Source organism: Solanum tuberosum, unplaced genomic scaffold (genome assembly GCF_000226075.1).
Source record: "Solanum tuberosum cultivar DM 1-3 516 R44 unplaced genomic scaffold, SolTub_3.0 scf00611, whole genome shotgun sequence".
In the NCBI taxonomy this organism is placed as follows: domain Eukaryota; kingdom Viridiplantae; phylum Streptophyta; class Magnoliopsida; order Solanales; family Solanaceae; genus Solanum; species Solanum tuberosum.
In genome coordinates this window covers 245,219-253,654 of record NW_006239526.1, presented here as the reverse complement: position 1 = coordinate 253,654, position 8,436 = coordinate 245,219, and the positions used below count along the sequence as shown (strand labels likewise).

The following is an 8,436-nucleotide window of genomic DNA, read 5'->3' as shown; positions in this document are numbered from 1 at the left end:
AACATGACCAGACACGAGTAAGAGGGGGTACTGAGTAGGATTTACAAAAAATTGAATTTCTGTTATTTTGCTATTCTACTATTTTGTTGATTTCTGCTATTCTGCTGCATTAGTTCTGCTAATTCCTGTTTTCTACTATTCTACTAATTTCTGCTGTATTTTTTGTATTTTCTGTAATTGTTTCTGTATTTTCTGTATTTTCAGTAATTGTTTCTGTATTTTCTGTATTTTCTGTAATTGTTTGGTATATTATTTCTGTATTTTCTGAAATTCTGTATTTTCTGAAATTGTTAATTGTTTGGTATCAGAGCAAGAAGTTTCTGGGAAGTAATAATTTAAATGAGAAGACCGCTACGTAGTACTATAAAGACATTTAGAAACAAAACGAGATTTGAATAGTTTATATTTCGAATATAAGAGACTAAATCGGACTAAAGAAGACAATATAAGGTTAGATTACCTAAGTGTGTAAGAGTCAGTCGGGGTTCCCGAAAGGGAAACCTCTCTCCGTCTAAGTCATGTAAGTCTTTATGTTTCCTGTATTTTCCCAAAAAAAAAAATCCTAGGACTTTACAGGTTAATTCATCGTTGTTATTAAGAAAAACCATCTCAACTACTCAATCCAAAAAGTCCTAAAATCCCTCTTGTAATATTCAGTTTGTAAAAGATTTGGTTTTAAGTGTGTAAGAGTCAGTCGGGGTTCCCGAAAGGGAAACCTCTCTCCGTCTAAATCATGTAAGTCTTTATGTTTCCTGTATTTTCCAAAAAAATAAAAAATAAAAAAAATAAAAAAATAAATAAATATATATATATATATATATATGTGTGTGTGTGTGTGTGTGTGTGTAAATTATGTCTGTTTGAAATAATATTTGCTTAAGGCCTTAGAAATATCCTAGGACTTTACAGGTTAATCCATCGTTGTTATTAAGAAGTTAAAAGTCTAACCATATACTGAGGGTAGTTTTATACTACAAACATATTTACATACTTATCATTAAGCAAATATTATTTCAAACAGAAAATATATATATATAAATGTTATTTAGTTTGTAATCTTAAATATTTCATGTGAAAATTTGAAAATAATTTGTTTTTTTTAAAAAATAGACATTTAAAAAAGATAACCTAAAAAAAGACAAATCAATTGAAATTGAAAAATAATTCGTTGCTTTCGAATATCTATAATAGACAACCTTATGTTTTTGATGCATCCTTCTCATTCATCATCCACAATTGAAAAAAGATGCAACCTCCGTTTCAAAAAGAGTGACCTAGTTTGATTTGACACGGAGTTTTAAAAAATAAATAAGTCTTTTGAATCTTGTGGTCCTAAATTAAAGTTATATCAAATGTACTAAATTGTCCTTCAATCTTGTGGCTTTAAACATGCTACGTGAAAAACTGAAATTAAAATGTTACCAAAAAAGGAAAGAGGTCATTTTTTTTTAAACAGACTAAAATGGAAAAGATGTCATTCTTTTTAAAACGAAGAGAATACTTTATTTAGATTAGTTCCTCTTTTATATGAATAAACCTATTATTATCAATAAATAAAATGTTTCGGTTTGCAAGCAAAAATAAAATAAAATAGCAACTTGTTTGTATTGGAATACTCAATATTTTCACATTAGTTATAACACCTATAGATTCCATTTTTTATTTTGCCGTGAATTTGGTACTATCTTTGATGGAATAAGTGGACCTTTTAATTACTCCCACGTTTGTATGAGCAGTCCTGTCCATAATAATTATTCTTTATGTTCCTATTTATATGGCGTTTTATGTTTTTTAATATTTGTCATTCCATAAAATTAATATATAAATAATATTATTTTTTATATTTTATCTGTGAGAGTTATTAGTCTTGAAAATATGTATTTAATTCAAGTAAGAAAACTAAGTAATTGATTCATGTTTATTGTTTAAATTAATTAATCAAAATTAACTAATTTATGTTCATTTATGAAAAACTTGATTTAAGAGAATACTGATAATATTATACATTTGGCTTGGTGTGACATATAAGGTATAATAATTTTGAAATAAAATACAAAATTATATTTGACTAGAAATATATATCAAGTGGTTGAATTATTTATTCCACCATTTTTAATATAGTGATGAAATAACTTATTCCAAAATAACTTATTATGAAATAATTAATTTCAAAATAACTTATTCCTAATCAAATGACCCTATAAGTTTAAGTATATATATTGTTTATTTTTAATCACATTACCTAACTATTTGTGTTATAAAAATTAGTATATAATTGGAGTGGCAACACATAAAAAAAACTAGATTAAGGATGCCACGGGCATATTTACAGACGTTCAAATATGTAAGATGATCAAAATAAATACCAACTTAATACATTATGTAGTATGTTACATTCATTTTGCGGAATGTTATACGGAAATCTCTAAATAAAAGTAGCTTCTTTCCAGTTGAAACTCCTTTATGACCTAAAAGGAAATTAAAGAATGTAGAATTTGTTTCAATACGTAGGTCCTCTTCAACAAAGCTATAGACATAACCTAAGGAAGTAAAACAGAAGGGGGCGGAACTGCACACTTTCATGTTCAGAGCATTGTCCGAGTGAGTGGGCAACGTCTACCAAGCAAAGCTTTCTTGAAGAGGCAGGGCTGATTCCTTTTCGTCGCCCGCCCTTTATTTATTTAAAAAATTCTCACTTCAGAAGAAATAGAGGTAATTCAATTTTTCCTTAAGGAAAAAATACAACAAGGATATGAAAATTATTTTTTTTTAAAAAATAAAATAAAATTTGGTAGTGTTACATGAGGACCACACACAATCACTTGTTTTTCATCTAAAATTGGAACTATGTATAAGTATATCAACTGCGTTTATATTAGGTGAGGGCGAAAAATTCAAAACGTTAGTTAGGATTTTAAATTTTACTCAACGTGCGTGGTGTATAACATCAAAAAATATTCGATACAAATATGATCGTTTACATTAAAGATATGTAAGTACAACTCTGGAAGAAAGATCCCATTATACTTCTTTTTTTCTTGTTAAGAATTAGAAAGTAATGGCAATAATGCTAACTTTACGTACTTGGTTAACACCAAACCTAGAAATTACTAAAAAATAATTCAATTTTCTTCTTCTAATAATAATAATAAACATGGAAATGTTCAAGAATAATATTAAGAATTAATTAAGAGATTAATAAAACAAAGGAAAAGGGGCTAATTAAAAATATCTCTAAATTATTTGAAATTGGTTAATTTTATCCTCTGTTATCTTTTGTCTAAAAAATTCCCCCACCGTTAAGTCATTCTAGATTTTAATCGAGGCTATAATAATTTTGAGAAAAAACAAATGTTTAATTGAAAAATTAATATCGGTAATTACACTTTATATTATATAAAATTGGCATAGTATAAAAATTTATCATTTAAAATAGTCAAAGTAATAACACTTGTCCACAACTTTAAATGGAGGGCAAAGCCGCAAAGGTTCCCCATTTCGAATAATTCAAGGAAAAATTAAATTTCATTTGTTTTGAAGTAATTGTTAGTAAGAAGGGTATTTTTGAACAGGTTGACTAATTGGAGGGCCTTTTTGAGCTAGTTGATTAACAACAAGGATATTTTTGAATTATCTTCATATCTTCTTTGAAATCGTGAAACACATGTACAATATCTGATACTAATAATTGCTACATGTATTTTATGAGACAAATATATATTGATATAAAAAAGAGTATATTCTCTTTTATATAAGCCAACAATAGGACTAACATGGCATGCATTAACTCTTTGTACCTTTAGCATTAGGTATTTGTACCTTTTTACAAGTATCATGCCATTAAGTGATTGTACCTTTAACCTTAAGTGTTTGTACCTTTATATAAAAAACCTATAATTGATCCCTTCTAATATAGGACTCTTTCTGGCCCTCTTTTATTGGTTGTTCAACACGTGGAGGGTTCTATATTTGCATGTATGCTGTCCTATTGCCTTTACATATATGTATCTCTTGCTCTCATTTTTTGATTTGTTAATTTCTATTGCATGTTAGTATTATTATTGCTCTATATTGTACAACAGGTGTTTGATGATGTGTTGTAATGAACTTTGTTCGCTTTTTTAACAGTAGACTGATACAAATTCTAGAGTTCAAAAATTCCAGCATTTAACCTTGCATGTGTGTCTTACTATTACCAAGAGTTTACGAATTTAAAACAACTCTAATTGTTGTGGCTCTCATTGTCAAGATAAAGACATATGGCGCCAAGATTGAATATTGAAGGAATAACCATTGACACTCCCGATTAGACTTGCAAAGTCCAAATTGTGGACATGAGTCGTGACAAACTAAGTTTTTAGAAGAAATTTCGATTCCAAAATCTGATTTTGGAAGACGAGCAGGTCCTTTCGCTCATTATTGTCGTCGCTCATCCTCTAGGCATAATTATATAATTTATCTGTATCTCACAAAGTTCACCGACTTTACATGAACACCAAATCAGGGCAGTTGTATATGGTGATGATATTGACTATTATGTGGAGAATCTTACATTGTTGGATACATATCTAATCTCTACTGCCAGAGTGAAATTAAAGTTTCACTACCTTCGTACGGAAGGATAATACATAAATTTTATTGGGTGCTTGATAAATATACTCTAATCGAACATATCAAACCAAATGAGCAGCTTGAGAAACCACTGTTGCCACCGAACAAGTTACATACCACAACTTTTGCCAATATTGCTCAACTGACTCTGGTCCTAATGCAGAACTTGGTATATTCCTCTTACCAACAATTAGTTTGCTAAAATTTATGTCCCCACATGTAATGACCTAATAATTCTTTATTTCTATCAGATATTGTAGGAGTTGTTCTCCGTTATGGCCCTTCAAAATATGCAGGCCGCACTCAAAATAGGTGTCGTGAGGTTACTATTTCTGATGATCAGTAAGTACAACCTTCTGTGTTATACATTGGTATTTATGTTTTCAGATTTTGACACAATGTTACTATAGATTCGAGAAAAAATAGTATTCATGTATTCCCCATGCTTTCAAACGAAACCAATTTTTGCTTACTTTATGGGACGACTTCGGGGAAATTGAAGGAGCTGAATTGGAAGCTCAAATAGAAAAGGGTAAAAGAGTTCCCTGTAATCCTTAGAAGGAACATTGGAATCTCTAGTTATCAAGGTATGCGTGTGTTTTACTGAAATCTCGTCTTTTAATACCATACACTATTACACAATCATTTCATATGTACAAGTTTATCCTTGCAAACCAGATTCAATTTGACGATACGCTTAAATCCTACTTATCCGCAGGCATTACAGTTGATCAGTTGGTACTAACTTCTTACTATACATCTCTAGCTTTAGTGTGCCATAAAAAGCATATTTCGCAATGTTTCTGTTGTCATAATAGGGCAAAGACAAACAAAGACGTGCTTTTGGGCAATGTGTTGGGTAACTTCGCAGGATCATCCACTGCTCTTACCGTCAATCCTGTTCACCGACAAGTCGTTTCTATTGTAGAAGTTACAACAGCAACTTCAGTAGGTTTCAGAAATATTTAGACTAGCTCAAATTATTGATGGAATAGAGTTAGATATACATTTTTTGTTGGGCATTGCAGGTTGGAGTTTTCTACATTGAGGCCGAAATGTCAATATCAGATGATCTTCAAAAGTTTTTGTCCTAGAATGTTCAGGCAGCAAACAGAAAAAATGCACAAAAAACAAGAAGCAGTTTGATTGCGCAAAATGTCAAAGACAGACAACATTGGTGCCTCGATATTACGTTTATGCTATATACATAAAAATTTATTGTGGTAAAATATCGCATATACAAAAAACAATTCAAGTATTAACTCATTATGCTTGTAGGTGTACCTTCCAAATTGATCTGCGGTGGTTCAACAACTGCCTTCATTTCTGGTGATCCTGGCGAAAAACTTCTCTCCATGAAGGCAGAGGACATATTTGACACAACCTGCGTCAAGGTTACCTCCTACTTATATTTCTTAGTGTCTGTCTTTATATATACTTCTGCAAATGTTCTCTGTGTTGATCAGATCCAACAAATGTTGTCGAAGAAACTATTTCATATTCAACTAAGGAAGTCATCCTGGACAAACTCTAATGTTACTCAGTCAAGTCTCACAGTTCTGTCCTACACGGAAAAAGAACATGCATCTCTACCAGGCACTGGCGAGAGGAACATTAGAAAGGCCAAATCGTTCGATGCTAGCGAGGTAGAGATGAAAGCGACATTTTTTGAATCTGAATCTTCCAGCAGCGATACCTCAATTGAACCCACGCCAATCAAGAAGTTATGAAAGGTTAGTGAACCTGTCAGTGAAGTTAGGCAGATTAGTCGGTCTTTCTGAAAGGATATTACAATTAACTTGATAAGCAGTAGTATGAGCTTACTAAATATGTCTAGCAGAAATATGGGTTATTGTTAGATTTCAGATACTCATGCCTTTTTAGTTCTGATAATAACATAGATTTGACTCTAGCTTTGTTGTCTTCTACTTTTGATTGTCCTTTAGATTAAGACAATAATTGTTTTAGTTGTCTATCAGGACAAATAAAATTGCCACTTCTCATCTGATGATACTGAGTGGTTCAGCTTTTAACATTAGCTATAGTTCTAAGCTGACTGTTGCATTAGCCAATGTGCATGGGTGGTTGTTTGATCAAATTAATCACGTCAATGCTAGAGGGGTGCAACTTGAGTGATCTATTCTCTTTTGAGAGCTACGAGTCCATTACAACACATGGTATTTTCCCTAACGATCAGTACTGAGCAATTAAGTGAAATTAATAGAACCAGAGGAAGACTCCATAACTGACTATTTGTAGCATTTGCGCTTTTCAATAATTTGCAGCAATAGAAAATAGTAATGTCCCCATGGGTATATTGAATAGTGAAGAAGTTGGGATATGCTTAGATTGTCTACAGCCGTCAAGTAGTATTTTTAAGTTTTTGCCTTCTACATCAAAGTATACTCTGTGTTGTCTATTTGAGTTCTTATGGGCAAGTGTACAAATTAGTTAGAAAGTTCCATTTGGTGGTCACTTCTGTCGGATCGAAATGTCAACTGCATTCACTTGTGTACTCTCTGTAGTAAGAGATTATACATGTTTTGCTCTGAATGTCTACTGATTTTTATATTTTTAAGTTTTTTACCTTCTTCATTTCTTTTCCAGAGTACATAAGTTTAACTCCATTCACTTGTATATTTAAATTTATATGTTATATAACATCAAAGTAGCTATGATTACTTTAATGATTGAATTTGATATATTTACATTTAATTACAGGAAGTATGTTCCTCATTTTGGTTACTCAAAAAGCATAACTTTTGGGATTCTCAATCTGCACAACCTCAATTGTTATGAAGGTCCAGTTATAAGAAGTTGGGGAGAAGGAAGTAACAAAGATGGTACTCAACTTTTTCAAATTTTTGGGCTGCCTCTGTGATTCAGATTTTGCGTCAAGTGGATATTCCACACTCAGTTAGGTATGTTGTATTACACCTTCGTCTAAGTAAATGTTCATTATTAACATAACTTCACCATAAAACTATCACCTTTGGCTGTAAATCTGTGGAATTAATGTAGTAAATTCTGCCTCAATTTTATGTTGTAGTATCTTTCTCACTTCCTTGCCAATATCTCTACCGTTCAACTTATAGGTACTTTGACATCTTGTTGTGCCATAAATGCTGCCACTGAAGAAGCTTACCCGGACTACAATTGTACCATGCATGTTGTTGTTCTAGACTAAGATACCATCATCTTGTAACTAAAAAATCCCAACACTCTTTAAACTTTTTGGGTTGTATCATCACTACTACTGCAACAACGTTTGGATCAGTGTATCTGCACAACACGCTTGTGTCTATTGTAAACCTTGTATATAATAGTGTGATATCAAGCTTGTATTCCAGTAGTCTTGTGCTTAATCATTTGTTCAACGTTCTTGGTGACCTCTGATTTCAGTGGCTTCGGTCATTGGTCAGAATGAACTCTTCTTTTAATATCCTCCTTTATTTCTCAGTGTAACAAATGTGTTGCACTGAGAAACATCAGTGCAACATGTAAAGTCCAATCGAATTAACATCAGTGAATAAAAAATGACACACCAGACCAGATTGGACATGTAAAGTCCAAATTATGGACGGACGGTGATGCTTTTAGATATTATGTAGATAAGTTTACACTCTTCAACGCATATAAGGTCTCTACTACATGTTCAACAACAATCTTAGCTTGAAAATACAGTGTATGAAAATATGCAATTTCAGCTATTCTAAGTATTCACCCTTGAAATCATTATTATTAGTGTAAAAATAAACAATTCTGGAATCATGTTTTGCCGTACAATCTCCTCCTTTTGGTATCCCTCATGAGTCAAATCTATCA

The 8,436-nt window shown here is 31.7% G+C and overlaps 1 long non-coding RNA gene across 1 annotated transcript; it reads left to right on the top strand.

The window, feature by feature from the left end:
* Positions 1–5,067: 5,067 nt before the first annotated feature.
* LOC102592109 (uncharacterized) lies at positions 5,068–7,960 on the top strand. Its single transcript, XR_001472259.1, has 4 exons — positions 5,068–6,005; positions 6,078–6,344; positions 7,333–7,532; positions 7,707–7,960. It is a non-coding gene; the product is annotated as an uncharacterized lncRNA (long non-coding RNA).
* Positions 7,961–8,436: the final 476 nt, after the last annotated feature.